The sequence below is a fragment of the Mus musculus genome, chromosome 6 (genome assembly GCF_000001635.26).
Source record: "Mus musculus strain C57BL/6J chromosome 6, GRCm38.p6 C57BL/6J".
In the NCBI taxonomy this organism is placed as follows: domain Eukaryota; kingdom Metazoa; phylum Chordata; class Mammalia; order Rodentia; family Muridae; genus Mus; species Mus musculus.
Genome location: NC_000072.6, coordinates 105,911,823 through 105,926,249, shown reverse-complemented (window position 1 = coordinate 105,926,249; position 14,427 = coordinate 105,911,823). Strand labels below are relative to the sequence as shown.

Below are 14,427 nucleotides of genomic sequence, written 5' to 3'. Positions count from 1 at the left end.
ACACTTTTCCATATTACCTTACTAATATGATTCATGTATCATAAAACTTACTACTCAGAGACAATTCTTTAACCTTTAGTGTATCTACAAGTTTTGAATTGATTACTATTATCATATTTAGAACATTTTATTAGTACCAAATAGAAACCTTGTCATAATGAAAGGCCAGTCCCTATTCAGTCCCCTTGTTTCCTAGAGACCATTAAATAACTATCTTTATAACTCTATTTCTCTGTATATTGAATATGCATGGAGTCATATATTAACTGGACTCTGAGAAAAGCTTTTTTACTTATAGCATATTCAAGTTATAACTATACTGTAACATAGAAGTTAATTTCATGTTGTATTTTAATTGCTGATATAGCTTAATGGAAGATAACCTTATCTATACCAATACAGGGAGAAAGAGTGTAAGCTTCCTCCATTTCTTTGGTTCCAGGCTAACCTATATCTGCAATATCAATGAAGCAAGCTGACATGACAGAAGCCTATGACCAATACTACCATCTCTCTCTTTTTTTTAAGATAGAAAAATAGGTGTCAGAGACTGAGGCTATCTACTCAAATATTGGAGCACAAATTCAAACAAAGCTCTGTGAACACAAGACTAAAATGAGATTGCATATAGCTGATGGGCACATGATAGGGACAACTAAATGGTTCATTCAGGCACTGCACCAAGATGTTTGTTTCACCACAGGAACAAAGAAGGTGTGCTAAGAATTCATAGTGCACCTATCTGTATGTCTGTGTATGATGAGGAGGCTGAACTCAGGTGCTAGTTGAGAATGTATAGAGAGCAAAATATATAAACTAGATGATCAAAGGCAGGAGCATTGAACAGGAATGATGACACAATCTTGCTCTCCAGGATTGTACATAAATCACAAAGCCATTCTCATTTCTTTTAAGATAATTAGTAAAATGTCCTTTAATAGGAGAGACTATCATTTCTAAATGTTGGTGGGGTGGTTGGAGTATAACTATATATCACTGTATATGTTTTATCATGCAAAATGATTCCTTCTAGAAATAAGCAGTTTCAGAAATTAATTAATAGTTTATTTTGTTGCTAAAACCATCTTGTCTTATAAAGCTATTGGGCAAAAGGGTGAAGAAATGTATCCCACATACTTTTTCCACAATGTAAAACACCAATGTTTTGAATTGCCAAAGTAATTTGACTACCAGAAAGTCTACACCAAGTATCTTCTCCAAAGAAATGGGAATGGCCTGTTTCACAGTTTCAGCATTAACTTATGTAAGTTCACCAACTTGATTAACTACAACATTTATCAAAGCAAGTAAAAGGAATCCATGGCTTCATTTGAAAAGGGCTTGCCTTCTATATTTCCATAAAAACTGAGGCTACTACAAAAAACGAAATACAGATAAGAAAACCATCCCTTGTAGGGAGCTTACCTCTTAGGGCAGTTCTGAGAGCCACATGCTGGTGAATTAGTATGTGTCAATAATCCCTACGATAAAAACAGAACGCACAAATTCACACACTGTCCAACCGGGGCTTGTACACAGTTCACATTAATTATATCATCCCTTCTAAAATTCAATTAGGAGGAAATAAAAATTAGATACAGCTGGTCTTAGCTTCTGGATTTCATCCTCTGCTGTGTCTTAGTAACCAAATATCTTGACCTGTCAGTTCAGGGCTTTCTTCAAGTCAGGTGAATGGCTTTAAAAGTTGGTAATATTTCATATTTTGTAACATTTAGATCAATTGAAATAACTATTGTTTGTATATCATTAGACTGATTTAAAATAATAAAAATAAAGTATTATCTGTCTTGTATAGTGTTTTGTTTGCTTCTTTTAGGTAAATGAGTACATAAAATACTGAGATAACAAAACCAGCAAAAATCACACTTCATTTAATTATGGCATGTCTTATCTCAAAATCTCCAAGTTAAACTTTAATTGTGAAAGATTTTTCAGAGATCATTAAATTCCTGAAGAACCCACTTTTTCCTATAGCCTAAAGAGTTACACCTCTAAATATATATGTTTGCTTGTATACCTTAATCTAATTTCTATACAAAATTCATCACGTCTAAATAATTGTGCTGTTTCACTAATTGCAAGTGATATTATACACATGGATACATGCTGTACATAATATATATTATTTATCCTACTACTTTCTGTAAAGAAAGAGCTTGACTACTGAAAAAGATCTTTATAAGTGTTAAGGGGAAAATTCTCTACAGTGATTAAGTCCAATAGAGACGATCATAGCAACTCAACCATGACCTATTCTTCTATCTGGTCTTTCCTAGAACCCGATCTGCTTTTGATACTTGGAGCCAATTGGACAATCAGACAGCATTTACAGGGAAATGGAAGAAAAGCACAGAAAGGAACATAAATGCCCGGAGCCTACTCACTCACTCAATCAGCTGACTACAGTTTAACTGGTTACCTTACAACTTAGCTAACTGTATGTGGAGCCTTGAGCAGCTTCCAATAATACTACATTGATTACCACATGTGATGTGTGCATGTGTGTGTGTGTGTGTGTGTGTGTGTGTGTGTGTGTGAAGGTGTGTGTGAACTATGTATGCACATGAGTGTGTCTGTGTGTGCTAGACTTACTACAGGTCCTCAGTTCCAATCTGTGTCCTTCTACAAGACATGACTTTTGACTTATATTTAAGTACATAGTATATTATAATTCATTAGGATAAAAATAATGTATTTTATTTACTATAAAATTGCATAAGGCATAGTTTCTCCTAATTGTTTGCAAAAAGCATATGTTGACACTTGAAAGGTAAAGATCAAAGCTCTGTTCCTGACACATTTAATATGTTAAATCTTCCTGACTCTTTCCTTATGTATTTCAAATTAAAACATTCCACATATGATTATGGGAAATATAACAAAATGTTACTTTATGGAATAGGAAAATCCACCCTCCTATATGTTAGATGAATCACAAGTGTATCACCATCTGTTTTATTTGAATGTGGTCAGTCACCAGCTGTATGAGTTGCCTACAAAAATTCAGTATACAATTTAAAATGGATTTGATCTTCTTACATGAAGGACAGTCTCTAAAGTCACTAAAGCTCTTGGTTGTTTATAGCTTTGGAACCATTTGTAGCTATTGGAAGGATCAGAAAATAACAACAGCATCACTAGTCATCTCAAAATCCCTATACAAATTGGCCAAAATGCTTTGAGATAATAGTAGGGACATGTCACACACAAACACACACACACACACACACACACACACACACACACACACACACATTCATAGAATCAAAATCAAAATAGAGATTATCCTATCTGCTAAAACTAAGTACTTACAGAATTGAAGACCCAGAGATGAACCCACACACCTATGGTCACTTGATCTGTGACAAGGGAGCTAAAACCATCCAGTGGAAAAAAGACAGCATTTTCAACAAATGGTGCTGACACAACTGGCTGTTATCATGTAGAAGATTGCGAATTGATACATTACTATCTCCTTGTACTAAGGTCAAATCTAAGTGGATTAAGGAACTCCACATAAAACCAGAGACACTGAAAGTTATAGAGGAGAAAGTAGGGAAAAGCCTTGAAGATATGGGTACAGGGGAAAAATTCCTGAATAGAACAGCAATGGCTTGTGCTGTAAGATCGAGAATCGATAAATGGGACCTCATAAAATTGCAAAGCTTCTGCAAGGCAAAAGACACCGTCAATAAGACAAAAAGACCACCAACAGATTGGGAAAGGATCTTTACCTATCCCAAATCGGACAGGGGACTAATATCCAATATATATAAAGAACTCAAGAAGGTAGACTCCATAAAATCAAATAACCCCATTAAAAAATGGGGCTCAGAACTGAACAAAGATTTCTCACCCGAGGAATACCGAATGGCAGAGAAGCACCTGAAAAAATGTTCAACATCCTTAATCATCAGGGAAATGCCCATCAAAACAACCCTGAGATTCCACCTCACACCAGTCAGAATGGCTAAGATGAAAAATTCAGGTGACAGCAGATGCTGGCGAGGATGTGGAGAAAGAGGAACACTCCACCATTGTTGGTGGGGTTGCAAGCTTGTACAACCACTCTGGAAATCAGTCTGGCGGTTCCTCAGAAAATTGGACATAGTACTACCAGAAGATCCAGCAATACCTCTTCTGGGCATATATCCAGAAGATGCCCCAACCGGTTAGAAGGACACATGCTCCACTATGTTCATAGCAGCCTTATTTATAATAGCCAGAAGCTGGAAAGAACCCAGATGCCCCTCAACAGAGGAGTGGATACAGAAAATGTGGTACATTTACATAATGGAGTACTACTCAGCTATTAAAAAGAATGAATTTATGAAATTCCTAGGGAAATGGATGTGCCTGGAGGGCATCATCCTGAGTGAGGTAACCCAATCACAAAGGAACTCTCACAATATGTACTCACTGATAAGTGGATATTAGCCCAGAAACTTAGGATACCCAAGATATAAGATATAATTTGCTAAACACATTAAACTCAAGAGAACGAAGACCAAAGTGTAGACACTTTGCCCCTTCTTAGAATAGGAAACAAAACACCCATGGAAGGAGTTACAGAGACAAAATTTGGAAGTGTGACGAAAGGATGGACCATCTTGTGATTGCCATATCCAGAGATCCATCTCATGGTCAGCTTCCAAACGCTGACACCATTGCATACACTAGCAAGATTTTGCTGAAAGGACCCAGATATAGCTGTCTCTTGTGAGACTATGCCAGGGCCTAGCAAACACAGAAGTGGATGCTCACAGTCAGCTATTGAATGGACCACAGGGCCCCCAATGGAGGAACTAGAGAAAGCACCCAAGGAACTAAAGGGAACTGCAACCCTATAGGTGGAACAACAATATGAACTAAGCAGTACCCCGGAGCTCTTGTCTCTAGCTGCATATGTATCAAAAGATGGCCTAGTCGGCCATCACTGCAAAGAGAGGCACATTGGACTTACAAACTTTATATGCCCCAGTACAGGGGAACGCCAGGGCCAAAAAGGGGGAGTTGGTTGGTAGGGGAGTGGGGGGTGGGTATGGAGGTCTTTTGGTATAGCATTGGAAATGTAAATGAGCTAAATACCTAATAAAAATGGAAAAAATTAAAAAATAAAATAAAATTAAATAAAATAAAATAACTCGGAATTACCCCCCAAAAAGTTAAAGTATATTTATATTAAATATGTTTTCCTTTAAATACTCAAGTTCTTGGATAAAATGTTAGCAGGACATAATGATTCAATACTTTCCTAGACATATGATCTTTCTCAATTCTTTAATTAGTAACTCCTTCAATTTTACCTGTTCATGAAAAGTAGAAACATAAAAGACCCCAAAGGAATTACATAAAGTTTGTGGATGGGGCACAGGTGACAGAGTACCAGAGCAGTTTCCTTCATGCAGAAGCCCTATGGTTGAACCCATAGCTATATAAGACTGGGCATAGTAGTACCTAATTCTAATACAGGCTCTTGGGGGTTGAAAATAGGACAACGAGAAGATTAAGGTCATCTTTGTCTAAAAAGTATTCTGAGATCACTCTGAGAACCATGATATCTATTTTAAAACAAAGCAAGAGTAAAGGAGAGCAAGAAGAAAATGAGAGGAGACAGAATGAGTTAGGATTGATCTCATGAGAACTTCCTCTGGTATCACCACTAGGGACTGTCTGTACCTTGAAATGTACCTTTCATTATAGTTTGCTACGGCTTTGGAATCACCAATAATTAATATTAATTTCACACTAAGTCAATATGATTCTCTGTTTTATAGCATTTGAAAGGCAATACTGAGAGTTTGAAAGGTATAAAGCAGGAATTCTTGACAGACAACGCTAGTTTGTTGAGAGGACAAGGGAAAGAGACAGTCTGAGAATACCAGAAATGACATAACTCACATACTTACCCCTGACCCCCATGAGAAGTGAGGCTTTAAAATTAGGGTGACAATATGAGAAGGAGCCATTTCTCCTTATCTATAAAGCCAAGAATAGTTCAGGTTGGGTGCTCTGTAGCTTTCAATTCTTAGGTTGCTATCATTTTGCCAGTCATGTGCTTTCTATAGTTCTTCTCATATGAGATTGTTCAAAGTTTTATATGACACAAGCAAATGCCTGGAGATAAGAAAAAGTCCCTTGAAAGCAAGATTTCTCGGAGGTAGCACAGAGGCCCTGGTTTGTGCCTAAAGATGCTGAGAATATGAAATATCAGTTATCAGAAATCAGTCAAAAGCATTCCTCCACAAACTAACAGTGTGTGATTGTGTGTTTGTGTGTGTGTGTGTGTGTGTGTGTGTGTGTGTGTGTTTACACCAACTCTCCTGAAAAGAAATATTCATGTACCAATTCTCTTGGGCAATTAATAAAACCATGGTCAGCTCTATGGTAATAACTCATATTTTCTATACTTTCTTCTATGAGTGAATATGTGTGAAGTATTCATTTGTGAGAATGTACAGGTGCACATATGTGTGCATGCATGGAGGCCAAGGGACAATCTCAGAAGCCATTTATCTGCTTTCATCTATCTTTTCTCCTCCTCCTTCTCCTCCTCCTGCTCCTCCTCATCCTTCATTGTTTCCTTCATAAGGATCTCTTATTGAACTTGAAATTGCCATGTAAATAAGTCCACTGGCCAGTGAGCTCCAGGAATCTACTAGCCAGTAGTGCATGCCACCGTGCCCTGCTTATATTGTATGGCTTCTGGTAACTCATGTCAGGCCTTTACATTTGCAAGCCAAGCACTTTACTGGCTGAGCCATCTCTCTGGAGGCATCGCTTTCATTTAGTAATTCAGAGAGTATTTAATAATGAAAAAGAAAAAAGAATTCTCGATGTCATATAGTTTGCTGTCAAAATGAAACTACTAAGGGCATCAAACTACTCACACAAAGCAAAGGGAGAAATCTTCAAAGGTAGCTAAGCTGTAAAGGTTTTTTTTTTTTGGAAAAATTCTAAATTCTTTTACTGAAATTCAAGCATTTCAGGATCACATATTTTAAATTTCTTGTATACTTGTTTTATTCATTATCTGTTTCTACAACTGTGTTCAGCGTCATTCCTGAATCCCCCTTTTTATGATGGGGAAGTATGGCTTTTGTCTTATTTGTCAGTTTGAATTAATACAACCTGGCATAAAATAGGTGCTCCCTCAGTGTGCTAGAGTGATTAATGTCTCCAACTCCAACTTGGAACGAAAAGATGTGCTTTAAGAATGAGTACTATTATATGGGGTATTTTTGTGTACTCTGGTCTTTCAAGGACACTTTTTATAATGCTGAAATTGGTCCTGAGAAGTCTCTCACTAACAACCAAGAACTGTTTATTTAGCCCTCAATTGAAAAATACATGGAAAAGCTTATTCGCATTAGAAAAAGCTGCTTAAATTTAACTTTTCCTCTTCCAAGTGCCAGCATGGACAGAGAAGAAGCAGTAAGATACACACTTATTTAAGTTGATTTAGATGCGGAATTTCTTCGTGTTTTCTTACATTTTATGTGGGAAGTGAATTACATTTGTTCTTTCTGATCGTCTAATAGAAGATAGGGAGAAGGAAGGACTCAGCACCTCCTCATTTGTAGAGGAATTTCAATCCAGCAACATGGCTACTCTGGCAAGGGATCATATCCAAATACCTAGATCCGTGTGATTGTGCTGGGATACTGGCACACACTTACTATACATGCTTACTCCCTCTGGCTGGGATAAAAATACACCTTTAGCAATACCTTTAACCCCAAACAATGAGAACTAATTGAGGAGGCAACAAAGTGACTCAGAGAAAGATGTGACACAATGAGTCACAGATAAGTTATACCCAACTCTCCTAAGATCAACAAGAAAAGAGAAATGACTCCAGAACAATGCAGGGAGAGCTGAGTTGATCTCCTGTAGTTCATACAGACAGTACAGTGGGTGCAGTTCAGTTTCTGGAATTCAGAGGCAGTTTTTCCAAGCAAAGTAATTCAGCCAAAGGCCAAGAGAAGCCAATTTGAATCAGTCAGCTTAGAGGGGCTTTTGAACCAGAACAGCTGAGCTGATTCAGCTAGCCAGAGTTCAGAAAGAGTTAGAAAGGATGACTTTATTCAGCACTAAGTCTTAGATGCTGAAAACTTTCTAGGCTTAGATTAGCAGACAGAGGCTGAAAGTTAAAACCTTGAGGGTCAGAGCTTGCAGAAAATTAGATTGTTGGAGGCTAGAAGCTTCCAGGCCTATGTCTAGGAATAGTTAGAAATGTTCTGGGCTCAGCCTAAGCCATGTATTCATATAGCATAGATATGGTTCTCATCTCCTGTCTTCCTCTGAGGAAATAAAATCAATATTTACAGTCACTCTTCTCAAGCTCAGATTTTCCGGCTTATAAGTTGCTTAGAAATGATATTTCTACCTTACAGAATGATGAAGAGAGACTGAGACATACGGGTGAACTACTCAATTACCAATATATACAAATAAACCCTAGCTTTATCACTTATCATTAAAGTTATAGAATTAATTATTATTTTCCAGATTTTTCCATACTATAACCTGCTACCTTTCAAGTTGTTAAGATTTAGCTATGTTTTTTGCCATGAAGTGAAAAAGTCATCTGTGCAAGTGGCCTGGATGCGCTGGGGACAATGATCTGTTTGCAGAGTGTTTGCTGGAAGTGCACAGAGCCTAGGGCTTGATCCTCAGCACGGCATCTGCACAGCACTGTGGCACATGGCTACAGAACCACTAACCAAGAGAAAGAAGCAGGAGGATCTGAAGTTCAGCACCATTCTCAAGTATAAAACAAATTAGACCCAGAGATCGCTGTCTCTTGTGAGACTATGCCGGGGCCTAGCAAACACAGAAGTGGATGCTCACAGTCAGCTATTGGATGGATCAAAAGGCCCCCAATGGAGGAGCTAGAGAAAGTACCCAAGGAGCTAAAGAGATCTGCAACCCTATAGGTGGAACAACATTATGAACTAACCAGTACCCCGGAGCTCTTGTCTCTAGTTGCATATGTATCAAAAGATGGCCTAGTCGGCCATCACTGAAAAGAGAGGCCCATTGGACACACAAACTTTATATGCCCAAGTACAGGGGAACGCCAGGGCCAAAAAAAAATAAATGGGAATGGGTGGGTAGGGAAGTGGGGGGAGGGTATGGGGGACTTTTGGGATAGCATTGGAAATGTAATTGAGGAAAATACATAATTAAAAAAATATTAAAAATTAAAAAAAAAACAAATTAGAGCCCTGCCTGCCACAGATGCAACCCTTGCTCAAAATCAAAATAAAACAGACAGGAAATTGATGAAAATTGGACAGTTTAACGGATGGATGATTCTCTTTTGAGAATGATTGTACAGACTTTTCATACAGGCATCAGCATAAATGCAGTAGTAAGTTGTATTATACCAAAAAAACAAAACAAAATCCTAAACCTCCAAAGACCTCACAGCTAAAGCAAAGATAAGGGTGTAACATCTCCAAGGACTGGGTCAGAATGGATAACCTTCCTCTAGAGAGTGAAGTGTATAGGCTAGACTCTTTCCAAATGGTTCAGAAGCAAAAAGAATGGTGGCTATTTATTTAGAACAAGACAACCCTTCCCAGTTGACAGGTAAGAACATGAAGGTAATTCCAAAGGGTGGGTCCGAATGCCATATCTCTAGTAGTTTCATTTCACAGAGAAGGCTTGTAGGCTTGTAGGATTACTCTCTCTCTCTCTCTCTCTCTCTCTCTCTCTCTCTCTCTCTCTCTCTGTCTCTCTCTCTCCCTCTAACACAAAATTAATGGACATTGGAGACACCCTCATAGAAGCAGGGGAATGGGGGATGGCATAGCGTGGTTCCAGGGAGAAAACTGGGAAGGGATAACATTTGACATGTAAATTAAAAAATAATCCAATAAAAAATTTCTCTCTCTCTCTCAAAAAAGAGAAAATAATATCACAATTAGTTACAAATCTTCCATAATTCTTTATTTAAAGTTGAGTAGTTTGATTAAGTATAACCACCATAGACTCACATGTTTTTGAATGTTGGCCCATAGAGAGTGGCACTATTAGGAAGAATGATCTTGTTGGAGCAGATATGGCCCTGTTAGAGACAGCATCTCACTGTGAGGTCAAACTTTGAGGTCTTATATGCTAATGCTATGCCCACTTTGGAACACCGTCTCCTGCTGCCTGTGGATCAAGATATAGAACTCTCAGCTACTTCTCCAGCATGCTATCACCTAGCATGCTTCCCTGCTTCTTGTCACGATGATAATGGACTAAACCTCTGAAACTGTAAGATGGTCACAATTAAATGTTGTACTTTATAAGAGGTTATATGGTCCTGGTATCTCTTCACAGCAATAAGACCCTAACTGTTTCCCTTTAAACCCTGAGTGAAACAAGCTGTGAAGTCAGATTTGACTTTAAGCTTCATCAAGAAATTGCTTCATGAACACAATAAATTTGTGTTATATCTATCAATTCACTCAACTCCAAAAGAGACAGTGATTAGTGCCCTTGAAGGCTCCTTGAAAAGACACTGGGAGAAGATATGAAAACAATCTAACCCAAATAAATGTTTAATAAATGATAGTATTGTTATTAATATAAGTGGGGCATGAATGGGTAGAATGAAGGGGGAATAAAGGTTGCTATTCAATATCTATTCATATTCTAAAAGGACATTTTACTTAAAGGTCTTTTCCTATGTCTAGTCTCTTTTGCTTAGGTTATTGATGGCATTTTCTATCACTGAATCAGCAGGCATTTCACATGGGTATTTACTTCCTTCACAGGTAGTTAAAACCCAACCTGAATTCTCCATGGGAGGTAAAGGTCATGCCGACTTTAAATTATCCATGTGCATTTCTGGAATTTCCATTAGCTTTGCTTGACATAATTTACTATTAAGATTGGGGTTATTAAACTAATACTAAGCAAGAGATTACATTTCAATGCACTTTTTCAGTGGGAAGCAGAATGCATTCCTAATCATGCTGTCTAGCTACAAGCAAACAAATGCTGACTTGATTATTTTACCATTATCACAATGAATAATATCAACCACCGAGATCACTAATGGGTTCCCACACACACATTCAAAGTAAACACTATAGTGTGATACATAACTGGCTTTCCAGTTATTAAGAGATAATCACATCCTTGGGATTTTCACTGAGCACAATAAGTGGCACCATTAGACTATGGCTATATCTTGATAACAAGGGTCCCTGCAGTTTCCACAAAGTGAGAAAAAGCCATTACCTTAGGGAAAATGTCTTATTTATTTTGCTGAATCATAAAGCTGGCTGTTTTAAGTAACAAGCAGTGACTATTCCTGAGATGACAGTTACAGTTTATCTCCAAAGGGTACTCAGGCACCATCACCTTCAAGGGTATTATGTAAATTGACATTTTTTGAGGATTAATTCTTGGGGTTATTGACTGTGAGTAAATAGGGCTCAGTGATGTTTGCTAGCTCAGAAGTCAGTGGAGAACAAGCAATGGGAATGGACCACAACTTATAAGGTTAAAAACTGAGATGCTGAGCCTCACCCATTGTCCTGGTATGTTAGAACAGTTCATCTGAGAGACTAAGTCAGATCCTTCAGTCTTCATGTGGTCCCAGGACAACCAATCAGTATTATCTGAACAATCAACAGTAAAATATGGATTTCAATTCAGAGACCAAGAACAATAAGCAGCCATGAGAATTCGATGCGACTTAATGGAGGAGGAAAAAGTAATGGGCACAAGTTATAGGCTTTATTTGAGGATATTACTTAGTAGAGAACTGTCATTGCTCAAATTACTTAGAACGTTGGTATTGTAAGATCTCCCTAAAATAGAGAAAATAAGACAGAAGTTAGGCTTCTTGAGTCTTGCTTTTGTAATTCAGAAAATTTGTAAATACAGTTTGTTGCTGTGGAAACCAAAGAAAACACTAAAATTGACTGAATTCTATGACACCCCATATCTGCAAAGTCAGCCCAGCTTATTAGATCAAATTCTGCTTAGGCATTCCTGTTTCTAATTTCCTTAAGTATCACACACACACACACACACACACACACACACACACACTAAATTAAATAGAAACAAATGCCAGAATCTATCTTCTCTGGGACTATTTGAAAGCTATTTTCTTAGAATGAATATGTGTAAAGGTGCATTTTTTGATACACACCTTCAATCCAGGCACCTTAGAAGTAGAATAGAAGGATGACCAGTTAGGGGCAGCCTCAGATATTCAGAAGCATGATAGAGAGACAGAGGTAGTATGGATAAAGCCCACATCACTCTAGTCAATGACCACTGCACATCTCAAAAAAAAAAAAAGTATGTGCACAATCTATATCTGGGCAAAGGGATAGTTCTAACTGGTGAGGCACCTGACAGTTGCTGGCCCGGCTAGTCAAATATGTGGTAAATAATTTCCTTTGGGCAAACTCCTAATGCCAGATTAATGGCTTCTATGCACTTGGATATGAAACCCTCCGAGAGTTATCAATGGTATTTAGAGAGATTACTAGTAAAACCTGGAAATGTTACATGCATATATAATTTCTTTGATCTGAGAATTTATTTCTAATGTGAGAATTAATTTATATTCTGTGAGAGACCTGACTTGCAAATCTCTAAGAGAGAGTAATATTTGGGATAAGAATATGAATCATACCCCAATATTCATGGACCTGTAGTTGCCACTTGGGTCATAAGTTACTATTCTCAAAATATCTAAGCTTCAAAGCTGGCATGCCATCACTGAGTTTTTAGTTTTTACAACAAAAAGACACATTATGTAATGCTCTAAATCAACAATCATCAAGTAAAGGGGACTTTTCAGCAAAGTAAAACTACTTTTGAATAATATCATTGGAGTATATAGGCTTTATCACTTCTTGAATTTCTATTGAAGAAAATGATCTGATTTGGTGAAGCACATTTTTTTTTCTTTCTCATTGGTAAACCATACAAGAAATGTCAAAGTGGTGACAGTATGTAATACCAGAAAATGAAACTTTCCAAGTTTCACCATTATCAACAGAAATTTGGCACAGTTAGGATGGCAGCCTGTCCCTCCACGTTTTCAAGTCATCTATTATGCCAATTTCTGGCACTGCACAACTGTCATATCATGTGATGTGATATAAAATATATTGGATGTTTAAAATTTGATATTTCCCATAAGTACTTGTCATTTATTTGACAGCTGTTTTACTGAATAGGGGAAGAATATTGCACCCATACTTCTGCACAGCAAATAGACGGTAAACAAACAGAATAAGTTGTTGCAGTCAAGATAGCTCCATGAGAGTGATTTCCCATACTCAAAGATATACAATACTGGGAAAGTGGTTGATCACATAATCACTCTCTTCCTGCCACCAAGAGTATCAAGCATCCATATGCTGTACAAATATACATTTATGCAAATATCCATACATATAAAAATAAATATATTTTTAAGTACAAAGAATGCCATCTGACAGTTTCTATAGCCTATAGCAGAAACTCCTTTGATATAACATACCCGTCTTACATACCTATCAATTTATTTATTTGTGTACTTATTACTGCAAGCTTCTAGACAACCTTAAATTAGTGGAGAGAAAATCAAAGCAATTTTACTAAAATAAGGGAAAAGATAAAGTTATCCACTTTCTCCTAATGTATTCGATGTACTTAAAATTTTAGCCAGAGCAATAAAACTAAAAGAAATCAAGGGGATACAGACTAAAATGGGATATGACAAAGTATCTTTTTTGCATATATGATAAAATATGTGATAAACACTTTGAGCAAAGTGTCTGGATACAAGATTAACTAATAATAATACTACTACTACTACTACTACTAATAATAATAATAATAATAAAATAAAAGGAGAGAAAAATCAGTACCCTCCTATATACAATGACAAAGTAACTGAGAAGGAAATCAAATGTTGGTAAATTGTTGGTCTTTTTATTAATCTTTTTCTTTATACTCCAGATTTTATCCCCCCCCCAGTCCACCCTCCAACTGTTCTACATCCCATACCTTTTCTCTGACTTCTGTTTCCACGAAGATGTCCCCAGCCCCCACCTCCCACCCTATCATACCTCTAGACTCCTTGGGGCCTCCAGAATCGTGAGGGTTAGGTGCATTTCCCCTGACTGAACCCAGCCACAGCAGTCCTCTGCTATATATGTGTTGGGGGCCTCATATCAGCTAGTGTATGCTGCCTGGGTGGTGGTGCAGTGTCTGGGTGATCTTGGGGGTCCAGGTTAATTGAGACTGATGGTCCTCCAACAGGGTTGCCCTCATCCACAGCTTCCTTGAGCATTTCTCTAATTCAACTACAGGGGTCAGCTGCTTCTGTCCATTGGTTAGGTGCAAATATCTGCACCTGACTCTTTCAGCTGCTTGTTGGGTCTTTTGGAGGGC

At 37.6% G+C, this 14,427-nt stretch overlaps 1 protein-coding gene across 7 annotated transcripts in view; it reads right to left on the bottom strand.

Annotated features, from left to right (window-relative positions):
- The window catches only part of Cntn4 (contactin 4), a 1,022,510-nt gene that overhangs the window by 773,892 nt on the left and 234,191 nt on the right, over window positions 1-14,427 (bottom strand). For all 7 annotated transcript variants that reach the window (XM_006506197.3, XM_006506196.3, XM_006506198.3 and 4 more), the window contains exon 3: window positions 1,426-1,481. The gene's annotated coding sequence lies outside the window, so the exon portion shown is untranslated. The remainder of the gene's footprint in view (window positions 1-1,425; window positions 1,482-14,427) is intronic.